This window comes from Pholcus phalangioides, unplaced genomic scaffold (genome assembly GCF_987345545.1).
Source record: "Pholcus phalangioides strain wild (caught in Gottingen) unplaced genomic scaffold, Ppha-v1.0 ptg000009l_1, whole genome shotgun sequence".
NCBI classification, from domain to species: domain Eukaryota; kingdom Metazoa; phylum Arthropoda; class Arachnida; order Araneae; family Pholcidae; genus Pholcus; species Pholcus phalangioides.
This window is the reverse complement of record NW_028301602.1, coordinates 17,108,658-17,121,560: the sequence shown is the minus strand read 5'-3', so window position 1 is coordinate 17,121,560 and position 12,903 is coordinate 17,108,658. Positions and strand designations below refer to the sequence as shown.

The following is a 12,903-nucleotide window of genomic DNA, read 5'->3' as shown; positions in this document are numbered from 1 at the left end:
TTACAGGGTGAAATAACTAACTAATCACATACACACACAATTACAATTTTGAACAAACACTAAGTTTGTAAAATTGCATTTTACAGTGGTATTAACTAATTTAGAAGAGATGCCAACAAATTTGAAGCCGCCTGATGATAATGCTACCTCTCGATATAACGATAACCTTTCTATGACGGTATTTTTTCTTGGTCCGCGGAGTATCTTATATCAAGGTTTCACTGTATATGTAAGTGATTACGAGGTGAATTGAGCGGTGTTCGTACTTAAGAAACTCGAACTTTTGATTCACCCTGTATAAGTCATCATCTCTCAGTAGACGCACATTGTTTGTTGATTAATTTTAAATAATTATAATTAGTTATTAATTAAATGAACGCAATTAGCCAATTATGTGCATCTTAAAAAAAGTCTCCGCGTCATCTTTGTACGATTTCGAAGAAAAAACACGCACAAAGTGGAGCATCTGTGTGAGGAGCGTTGCCATTCGTCAAAAATGAATAATTCCAGGTAAAAACCTCACATCCGTTACCCCGGGTAACCGAAGCACGCCAAAGTCTTGGCCGACTAAGTCTTCGATCTCTAGATGACGACCCCTTCGTTACGTTATAAAAAGTGTGTGTTTAATGTCTGTTTTTTTTTTCGTTCCTCAGAGCACGGACAGTCCTCGACGCGGACAGACACACGATTGCAGACAGGACGCGGGATCGGGCTTCTTTTTGTTAGGTGGCCCATTCACGTTGGATATATTTACTTATTTTAGGTGCACGCGGTTCTTGAGACTACGATTTCAAGAAGATGAGGGTGAGTCCATTTATAGGTGGTTTTCCATTGTCATTAACAATATATTGCATATCTGTTTTGCAGACCTTCGGCAATGTAATCTGTCTTTTCAACACAATGTTGGACCAATATTTTGGGCCGAGTACTTAACGTGCATATATATATACATATTATTTTGGCCCAAAGTGTTCAAATTTTTTAGGTCTAATATATGACCTAACCTCTTTTAGGCCCAATGTTTAACCCATCTTCTTGAGACTAATGTTTGATTAATCTGTTTTTTTTTTTGGCCGAATGTCCTCCTATCTGCTTTTTTTAGGTGCAGTGTGGGTCCCATTTAGGTCCCATCTATTTTTAGGAACAATGTAATGCTTATTTTTTATGAGATAAATGTTTGACCAATCTTTTTTTTTCGGCCCAATGTCCTCCTATCTGATTTTTTTAGTTCCACTGTGTGACCCATCTATTTATTAGGACCAATCTTTAACCCATCTTTTAGTATATCGTGTGACCCATCTATTTTTAGGACCTATGTTCAACCCATCGTTTAGGTCCAGTGCATCTATTTCTAGATTCAATCTTCAGCCTATCTTATGTGAGACAAAAATTTGTTTGATTCAAAAATTTATAGATTGTTTCATTTTTCATTGTCTTTAACAATAAGTTACAAAAATCTATTTTGCAGACCTTTGGCAATATCTCATTTTAATTACACAAATTTAGACCAATCTTTTGAGCCGAATGTTTAACTGATATTTTTTCTTAGCCAAAAGTTCAATTTTTTTAAGGTTTAATCTTCTTTTAGGCCCAGTGTTAGACACATTCTTTTTTTTTGGTACTAATCTTTGACTAACCTTCTTTTTATTCTGGCTTAATGTCCTATCGGCTTTTTTTTCAGATCCAATGTTTAGCCCATCATTTTTAAGATGAATGTTTCACCTAACTAGTTTTTTGGCCCAATGTTCAACTGAAATTTGTTTTGGCCCACTGTCCAGTCTACCTTTCCTTAGGCCCAATTGTTTGACAAATATTTTATCTTTTTTCCAGGACCAATGTGTGATCAGAGTATTTTTAGGATCACTGTTCAACCGATATTTTTTTGAATCCAATGTTCTTGGCACCAATCTTCCTTCTTTTTATTTAAAAATTGTGCGACGAATCTTTCTCCAATCTTCCTTCTTTTTAGGTTGAATATATGTGACCGATGTTATTTTTTTAAGGACCAATGTGCACAATTTCTTTTAGTTCCAATCTTTTATCTATTTTCTTCGTGTCAAATATCTGACATTTTTTATCCCGGTTTTTAACCAATTTTTTTAGGCCCGATGTTTGAACGTTTTTTTTATATTGGGCTGAATGTACGACAGAACTTTTCAGGGTTGTACTGACTAATCGTTTTTATGGGCCCTATATTAGACTGATTCCCCTCCCCTTATATTTTGGCCTAAGACATATTTGAGTGACTTATTTTTCTGCCCAGGGCTGAGTTTAAAAGTTTGACAGATCTCTTTTTAACTCCAAACCATAGTCTCCCAAACTTTTTGTTCCATCGCCCCCATCTGTAGAAAATGTTTATTCCCATCGCCCCCAACCAACACCTACTAGAGAATTTTCATAGTGGGTGTTGCCCCAACTCAACTTAGCCCAAAGGATCCTACACTAAACCCATAGCTTCTACCGTCCCTTGGACCATTCCTAGGGTGTGATATTGCCCACTTTAGAAAACCCTGCTCCAGACAAACTTTTTATTGAATTCTCTCATCAATGTTAAGTCAAACGAAGACTGGTGGTTTTTCTCGATTTTCGTTCATGTTAAATTTAAATCGTACTATATAGCCGGTCCTTTGAAAAATATTATTTTTTCAAAAAATCTCCGTAATTAAAACAAATTTAAATAAATTTCTCAAATCAAGCTACGACTACGACACATAGAGAAAAACATTTCTTACAATTTCAAGAGTAGAAATATACGTCACCGAAACTTATTAAATTTGGAGAACGAAATGCTTAAAATATTTAAAAATTACCAATATTAATTAATGAACAATAAATGAAGAAAACCAATTTCTCATCATTAATCTAAGTTAAAGAAAACTAATTTTTTAGCTTATTTATTGAATAATTTATTCATATTTATATTTTTGAATTTTAATAGAAAAAAAACATTAATAAACAATAATTGGGAAATAATAAATTTCTTCATTTAAAGAAAACTAATTTTTTTGAATTTGTTTATTGAATTGAATAAAGAAAATTTAATACGAAATCAATCAGTTCAATGATCAAAATATACCATTTTAAAAATTTGTATATGTGATGAATATATTCGAAAAAAAACCTGCACAATTATCTTATATAATTCATAATAATTTAGATGATTATAACTCATAATAATTTTTAATATAATGACCATTTGATAATTTTTCTTGAATCCGGCTAATAATCTTAGCTTCATAATTTTGGAAGAATACATATATAAGAGCAACGAGAGAAGAAACAGAACTAATATACAGCGCGTGGTCCATTTATGAATATAATTACATACGGTGCCGATAACTAATTATAATATAGCATAACATATGGCAGCAAAACTGGTTATACTCTTTCTCAAAACACGAATAAAAGCCATTGAAAATAAAACTCGACTTTCGAAATTTCCGAATGTTTCTCGATTCAGGTAATTACAGAAAACGCAATATGTGAAGACTTGGTTTTGTAATGCAAAAAATATATTAGGTGTATAATTATTTTATTGTGTAATGAGTTTTTTTGGTGACAAGGAAATTACAAAACGTGGATTTTGTTTTGCTTATAAATGAACCGTGAGTGGTTTTTATTCAACTCGTATTGTTTTACTGTATATTTTTATTTTCATTAGAAACAAACACTTATTAAAGACTTAATAAGTACACGCATTACTTATGAACACATTATTAACCTGTTCGCGAGTTAAATCGTACATAGTACCTGTACAATACCATAGTCAACAATGTGAAGATATACAGAAACGTCGGTTGTAATGGATGGTTATTGAGTCGAATTCCATTCGTGTCTCGATAAAAAAACAAACATCAGGTGTTGACTATTTTGCATTTATTTGTCTTGATTGTAGTGGTACATTTCTTCTCAGACTGAATTATGCCTAATAATGAATGAATATTTTCCCCCACATCTTATAAAGTCAAATTACTATACGTAGGGACGTAATGTGTGAACAACAATGTATTTTCAACAATGCCCAATACGCGATGTGTTTTCAACAAAGCAATATACACAATGTGTTTTCAAAAACGACCAATAAACAATGTGTTTTCAAAAACGACCAATAAACAATGTGTTTTCAAAAACGACCAATAAACAATGTGTTTTCAAAAACGACCAATAAACAATGTGTTTTCAAAAACGACCAATAAACAATGTGTTTTCAAAAACGACCAATAAACAATGAGCAAAATACCACAAATGTTGTACCAAGAATAGTTCAATATGCAATATGATTCGACTATGACAGACAAACAATGTGTTTTCAACAATGCTCAATATGCAGTGTGTTTCAAATAGCGACAATAAAAAATGTCAACACATTTAAATCTTAATGATTTATTAATTCTCTTATTCTGCTTAACCCTCTGCTTAACCGATTCGTTGGGGGGTTCCGCGGGGGGGGGGGGGTGCATGTGTGGTGTAGCAGTAGTAGGTAGGGGCTCGGGGATCCATGATGTTCTTAAGTCAGCCACCTCGTTGGGCAATTTGCCTGTTGTGGCGTTGTATTTGTATTTGTATAAGTGGCAATGACGAGATATCTTGCCTCAATAAAAGCCTCTTATTTCAGCATTGACAAGCCTAGATGTTTTGTAAAGTTGGTTTCTCAATGCAAAACTTTTCTCTGTAACCCCATACCGTATGCCCTCAGGGGCGGAAAGGTTAATGTTTAATGCATTTCCCTATACACCTTAGTTTGCAGCTTCTGAAAATCGGAAGAAAGCCTACTTCATTAAAAAAGATATGGCATTTTGAATAGGGTTGGGGGGTTTAGTAATTTCTAATTGCCGCTTAAAGGGTTAATGTTCTCCCAAGCATGCATAGAAAACCCAGTTACTGTGCTTATGGTTTTACGATAAATACTTCCATATATAGAGACCATCTTCATTTCAAGTGTCCTCGAAGATTCGTAATTGTCGTCAGAAAAGTCGTTGCCATTTGACGAAAATAAGATATTTTCTCATTCTTTAAAGACAAACGGAAGATATTAGAATAATAAATAAATCTAGAAACGAACAACAGCTTTAAATGAGCAGCAACTAACATGTAAATGCAAAACAGTAGGGAAGGCGGCCATATTTGGTGACGTGCCAAAGAAAGCTAGTCGTCTCCAGGATGCGATTTCTGTTTGTAACATTATGCCACATTATAAGCTATGGCCAAGCGCGCAAATAAACAACAGGCGCTCACAATTCCAGCTCATTGGAATTCCAGTCCCATTCATAACAAAAAAACTAGTCAGAAAAATGAAGCAAGCACCTATTTCGGTCGTTCTATAGCGATCTATGACCGTTCAATAAACAGTTTTGCAATTTCCAATGACAAGAATCGGTCTTAAGGCCGGGATTACTCTATAAGAGATTGATAAAAGATCTTTTATGAAACTTGGGAAATTCAACCAATAGGTGCATCGGTTGCATTCGAGCAAATGCAGCCGGTGATCTTATTGGTTGAATTTTTCACGTTTTATCAAAGAGCTTTTACAAAACTTTTACAGTGTAATCCCGGCATTAGATAATGATAAAATACCATTGTTAAAAATAATCTAATACTTCTTGTGTGTGACAAGATTGCTCTCTGAGAACAACAAACCCATTTGATTAGTATATCAATATTTCCTTTATCAATAGAACCTTATGAGGCCATATTTCGTCGAGAAAAATTAGTGGAACAAAAGTTCTTGATACAAAAAAAAAAAAAAAAAAAACGCAAATCCCCATTAAAACAGTTGCAAAACACGGAATTGAATCATATTTGGCTAAAATCGCTAAAAAAATATTTCCCTTGCGCGGGAAATTAAGGGCTAGTGGGAATCGCAGTGAACTAAAATGTATTTCACGGAAGAAAAACAAAAGTTGAGAATGACTCTTTTTTTGTTTTATTGCTGTTTTTAATTATCTTTTATTATTTTATTTTGTATTGCGAAGCATATTTGTATGTTTCGATTTACTTCTCTAAATCGTATATGTTATTAACCTTACGTTTGCAAGGCCCATGGCCAGGCCCGTCATTTGAGGGGTGGGGTCATTGCACCCCCTTCCCCCCAGGCTTTAGAGAACACACTAGAAATGGTATATATACGATTTAGAGAAGTAAATCGAAACATACAATCATAACACACACACATTGAGTATATGCTCTTTGCGCCCCCCCCCCCCCGGAAAAAGTTGAAATACCGGCCCTGCTCATAGCTTACTGCGAAACACGAGGAGTTGTATACAGGGTGCATGTAGGAAAGTCCCTTTATCCTAGGATAAATAACTCGCGAACCGTTGATCCTAGAAACACACTTTTAACACCTTCGCTTGACGAATCAGCAGAAAATATGGTAACGTTTTCTTAACCAAACGGCACGTTAGAAAAAAGGAAAAGGAGAAAAAAAAAGGAGACGAAAAAAGGAAGGGAAAAACAAATGAAAGGAAAACAGTACAATAGATGAGTAGATACGAAGTAGATTTCTCTTTTCACCCTCACCCTACCTGTTTTCTTTCGCTAAAATAGTAGATGGGGCTGTGATTCCCCCCCCCCCACACGCACATACAAATGCACATATGATGTATGTGGGTAAAAAAATAAAATAGGATTAGTAATTAGGAGTAATAGGAATAGGGAAATAAACGGAGGTAAAAAGAACAACTTGCTGTTTCATGAGGTTACAATTATACAACAAAGCGTCGTGATGATGAGGAGAGAGGAACGAAAACAGACAGAACTTGTTCGAATATTTTTCCGCTGGCGTTTGGACGCAATATTACGTCCTTGATCGTAAAGTGGTTAGTTTGAGAAAGTATTCTAATAACGTGTCAGATACGTCATTCATATTGCAAGGGGTTGTATAGTTGTTGAAATAAAAAAATATTTTTTATTTTGTCACCGTGTAGTTAAAAAAAGACAATTATATAAAAAAAACTGTTGCTCTGTCTCTCCTGAGCCAAAAAATAAATAAATAAATGAATAAAATAAAAATCACGTTTCTAAGAAGGAAAGGTTTCAAACGTGTCATTCTCAGAAGTTTCGAAAAAATTATTACTAATTCTACTCATTAAAATATGCACAACAATATAAAAATATCCGGTGGAATTATTACGGGTCACTTAAAAAATATATACAAATATTAATATTTTGAACGCCAATGGAGGCCAAGAATGAATTTTAAAATCCCGCAACCCTACAGTCTTAGAGTGACGTCATTCAAACAACACATGATTAGGTAAGACGCCTTCATATACGTGTATTAAGTGTATTAAGGAGTACTTCATCTTCATATGTGTATTAAGGAGTTCTAGATTAGGTACAGCACAGACAGTGAAAGAAAAAAAAGGGAACAACGAGAGAGAGAGAGAGTTTCTAGGGAAAAAAAAGTTGGGGGAAAGAATAAAAGAGGCCGCTTCTGAGGAAAGAGGGAAAAGAATTTTTTTTATAGATAAATCGCCAAGAAGTGTGAGAGGTGATGAGTAACCAATCGTTATAATTTTTAATAATTTTTTGGGGCTTTAATAATTGCATTTCGCCGCTGATTTTTTGTTTTTTATGCGTTTTTGAGTGAAATGAATGTATTTTAATTTTTTCATAATTTTTTAAGGATAGCGCCTTTGATCCCTTTCCTTGTAAGTGCAACATTCGCTAAGATATTTAAACTCGAAAATCGCTAAAAATGAGGAAAAGAACAGTATTTGAAGCGTAGAATGAGTTTGTTTGTTTGTTTATGGGGTTCTTTCCGTTATTTTCTAATTCAAATATCTTAGGGAATATTGTACTTAAAAACGTGGAATTTATTTTTGTTGTGCTCAGGAAAGACAGGGTAACAACGTTCTAATTAGGTATTTTGAGGGCAGGTGTTCGTATAAAATGTTAAATTTTTTTTTTACGCCAACATGATTGGCGTATATGAGTTTCATTTGGATAATTTTCTTAATTGGAAGTATGCCTCTCTTTAGGATCAACGGTCCGCCAGTAAAATGTGGCAAGGGGGATTGTGTAATTACCCTGTATAATTTACAACACAAGTAGGACAAACTTTAATTTCACAATTTAGTAACGCGTTATAATGCATAGTAATCCATAGCCACGTTTTAAGAAATACCTCTCCATAAATTTTTTTATGCTTACTATGAAAAGCCTGTTTTCAGATAAATTTCTCATAAGAGAAACAAAAAATTTACAAATGGCTATTACGTTGTATTGGCATTGACAGCAATTACGAGTATGACCTCCACCACAAACAACAACAAACTTTCATTTTTCAGTTTAGTAACGTTATAATCCATAGTAATCCAGGGCAAGCACTTTCTTTCTCATTGGGTTTTTAGGATAGATTGACCAAATAAAAAGTTAATTTTTATATTTTAATAACTATACAACTTTTTACAATATGAATGACATATCTGAGGTCTCACGTTATTGCAATACTTTTTTTTCAGTTGAAAGTATGTTTCTAGGATCAACGGTTCGCGAGTTAGAAACTTTCCTATTCACCATGTATATGCGATTCATAATTAAATAAATTAAACATATGACGAATATGAGAGAAAATTGTATTTTTTTAATAGTTTAATTATAATTACCGTAATTTTATTTGTGAATAAATTATTTTCATCAATTTCATCTCAGTAAGGAATAAAAAATTCATCTAATGTTCGTCGAAAATACTGAAAAGTAAGGGAGATTTTTATATGAAAAAGTAAAAAAGAGTCGGAATGGAATTTATGCTAAAATACAGGAATGTTTCATTAATTGCGGGTCGTATGGTCACCCTACTTATGCATATCAAAGCCTTAAACTACTTTGAAAAACGTCATTGAGATGCCAATCAATTTTAATGAGAGTCTATGTTTAGTAATTATCATCATTAAAATCTGTTCAAGGACATGCCAGAATATTGTATCGAGTTATTGCTATGAAGTATAGTATTTGATGGAATATAAGCTGTTTTTAAAGGAAAAATCCTCAGAGAAGCTCTAAAATAGAATTTTTCAGAGAATTCTATAATTAAACACGAAGGTCAGGAACTTAAAAAAAAAAATGTAAGTCTCAAAACACGTCTTGTGTATCGGAACTATAAAAAAGTCCATTACTGGTAGAATTCGTATCCATAAAAAAGAACCATTAGAAATGGGCAATCATACAACTCATATCCATCACATCTTATTTTTTCAAATGCCCTTAACCGCGTTATACTGGCTATTTCCATATCACATCTATGGCAAAGTCAGCAAAGTTCCCAAGAACATTTTAGACACGCTTGATAAATATTTTATACGAATGTGGTCCGGAGATTCGAGCCAAGGTCAGAAAAATGGCGTATATTATTACATTTGCATCTGCTCGAATCTCATCGCGTCATAGTGAAAGTGAGAGATGTACATAAAACACAACCACCAAACACGTGACGTACCCATGCCATCGTTAATTTGCATTCCCGCGGGACAAGCCAACAGTTTTGTTCAGCTTTTTTTAAGGTTTTTTTTGGGCTTTAATAATAATACAAGGATTGTTGGACACGTTCCTTTTATGACTGGGACGTGACGCCTTTCGCACTGACTTTACAGGGCGTGGTGATTCGGAAATTAGACATATATAAAGAAACACAAAACAAAACAAAAAAAATGGCGGGGGGCTACAGCTTTGAGAACGTGTCTGAGGTTTTTTTTTTTTATGTGCATACGATATACCTTGCCCTCATTTTCCAATGCGGCACGCGACACACGCTACGAAAAGACCCGAAACCTACTTAAACCCTTTTTTTTTTCACCTATTCTTTCTCTGCCGTGAGTCAAAATGAAGGATTGTAGTTGACAGCATGTAATGTTGACTATAAGAAAGAATACGTACAGTGTAGTGCTTCGTGAGGAATGCTGATTGGCTAAAAGAGAGACAGAGAGAGTGCTTTAGGTGTGGCTCATGATGACAGAGGACTCGTCCTCTTCTATCAATAATCTGCTTCTCTGCTGAATTTGTGTGAAGTTATTCAAAGTCAAATCACATTAATGTTACGACCATGTGATATCCGGACTAGAATAATGTTTTTGTGTAGCATGGGAAGTTGCCACTAGATCGTGTGGGCATCATCGGCGCCATAACTAGGGAAGGGCAGAGGGAATCTGGTTCCGCGGCTGGACCAAGAATTTCTCCAAGTTTGCTCTTTGTTTACTCAAAATTACGAAGCGGAAGCCGCCAAAATAGATACCGATTTTGTACTCGAACCGTATTCCGCGTATTTGCCAGTGTGCCGGGAAACATAGAGGGGGACCAGCATGCCAGGAATACTTGTATTTTCCGGTATGTCGGGAAATTCGCGAGTCACAGATTCTAGAAAATTCTTAAATATTCTAAAAATCCATTGAATTGGCTAAATGTATATTGTGAACCTCGCTTTTCGCAGCATTATATCATGCCGACTAATGCGGGAGAAGAGGGTATTAGCATTTGCCCTAAATTTCCCATTTCTGGTTGCGACATTGTGTGCATCAGGATGGACCCGGATCACAAGGATCCAGATTCGAATCTTCTTGATAGCGCAGTGGTGATCGGTGAAATTAATTTTCTGTGGTTTTTCAACTGCGCAGAGAGCGTGCAGACTTTCAGCACGATATTTACATAACATGAAAATTCCGGCATCCACCACGTTCACTGAAAAATATGGAAAACAGATGGCAGCATCATATATAACACGAAACAAGAGTAAATCTGATAACATGAATGCTTTCAAGAGCCTGGGAAAAGTCTGTTCCACAAGAAACGAGCCAGTCCAACGAACATACGTGCCTCCTTCCACTCCATTCGCAGCTAAAGATGTTTGTCTTCGTTTCTTTAGCTTCTGAAAATGCCTTTCTTCGTTCCATTCGAAGCTGAAAATGCCTACCCCAGTTTCATTCGCAGCTGAAGATGCTTACCTATGCTCAGGCGCGGATCTGGGAAGGGAGAGATGGAGGCGATACCAGAATAATAAGGGAAAACTATGTCCTTTAAATTACGGGACGATCCAACAAACCTACAAAATAAGTCACCCTTCTCGACCTCCCCCCACCCTTCTTCCCCGAACGGTATACGTCGATGACACTTGTTCTCACGACAGTTTTAGTCTTTTGTTTCGGTTGATGTGCTACTCATGGTTATTACGAATGATTCTTATCGAGTTTTGTTTACAGCGAATATTCAAAAGCCAAAAATATATTATTCAGGAATTGAAGAGCAGAGAACCTTATTAGCGTGGCTATCTCCGGTGACAATAAAGATACAACTATCACATAAAAGATGAAAGCCCAAACCACTGTGGACCCCTCCTCTCCCACTTATTTTATCTGAAGAGACACTAAAGGCAAGGGGCATCTGGAGAAACAGGTGGGTGGAAGATGGCGTCCGTTTGTGTGAGTGGAAGACGCGACTCGTGTCAACACTCTCCGTGATCGGAAACTAAAACTATCCCATAAATATGGCAAAAAATAAATAATTGAAAGAAAGGAAGATCTAAAACCAAAACTTCTGCACCCATAAACATCCTCTCACAATAGTATCGGCGCTCCCGTGGAAGAGAAACAATTCCTGTAATCTATGAGTGAATATCTGAACTCACTGAAGCTTATTTTCGGGAGAAAATAAAACTGATTGAATATTCGTGTTTATGTAAGCCTATAACGGCATTTAAAACAGTATCGTTATGGAAAATTCAACCAAAAAAATAACGATGTAAAAATACATATACAGTATATAATTGTGTAACGAAAAAAACACAACGATGATATTGGCGGGGAAAATTTCTAGGATATCGCGCCCCGAATGTTGTTGCCGTTGCTATGGATTTTTGATAATGGTAACCAATATTTTTTATAATTTAACAATTTTAAACAAATAAACATCGGTTCAAAACGATATTTTTTCAGTATTTATTTCAAAATCATAGAAAAAATTTGAAATATTTTGTTTAAAGGATCATCGTAAACCTCCGATATATGAGAACTATATTTTGCGGCGAAGGAATACACTCTCTACCTTTATCTTCACTGCAAAGTTAACCTGAAACAGACTATAGAAGGGAAGAATGGCGGCGAAATTTATGTAGCCCACAAACGGCAAAACCATAAATACGCCCCTATTCAAAATGCGTTGAAAAATTACCAATTTTGTGAAAATGAAAATAGTGTGCCGTAAAATAAAAAAATCTAATTTATTATATGGACACCCTGTCCTGGAAAACCCAATTAGGATGTTGTATCTTCTGAGGCAAAAAAAAAATTCACTATTCTTAGTGATATATTCGCATTCACTGACACATTTGAATTCAAAAATTGCAGGAACGTTGACGGCGACATGACCACAGAAAAAGATTGCTACCGCAGGGAGCCCCCTTCCCTCATCGAGGGGTTAGCGCACCAACCTCTCGATGAGTATAAAACACAAGCCTGCCGTTCAGAATCGGCAATAAATTGTAGGTCCCGGTCTAATTAGCCCTCGTGTGCAGAAAATGACCGCTGTGAGAAAAAAATGATCAAATGATCAGAAACGTTGTGGGGAGAAACATCATAAACGAGGAAAGCGGAAGCATTGTTTTGTTAATTAATTCTGTTCTGTCCCAAGTTTTCTCCAATTTTTGAATTAAAATGTCTCAGCGAATATTATATTTGAAACGCGAATTTTTTTTGTTGGCCTCAGAAGAGCAATAACTTCGTATAATTGCGATCTCTTAGGACAGGGCGTCCGTATAAAAATTTGGATTTTTTTACTTTTTTAGCCGTCATGCACCAAAATTGGTGCATTATTAAAATTTATTTTAATTTATTAAAATTTATTTTAATAATTTAAAAGTTAATTAATTTCATTTGCTTTAATTTATTAGTTCGGAAATTATTTATTTTAATCAAT

The 12,903-nt window shown here is 35.1% G+C and overlaps 1 protein-coding gene across 1 annotated transcript in view; it reads left to right on the top strand.

The window, feature by feature from the left end:
* The first annotated feature begins 693 nt into the window (after positions 1–693).
* Positions 694–12,903, top strand: part of LOC149082139 (uncharacterized) — a 75,661-nt gene continuing 63,451 nt past the window's right edge. The window contains exon 1 of the mRNA XM_089236552.1: positions 694–804. The gene's annotated coding sequence lies outside the window, so the exon portion shown is untranslated. The remainder of the gene's footprint in view (positions 805–12,903) is intronic.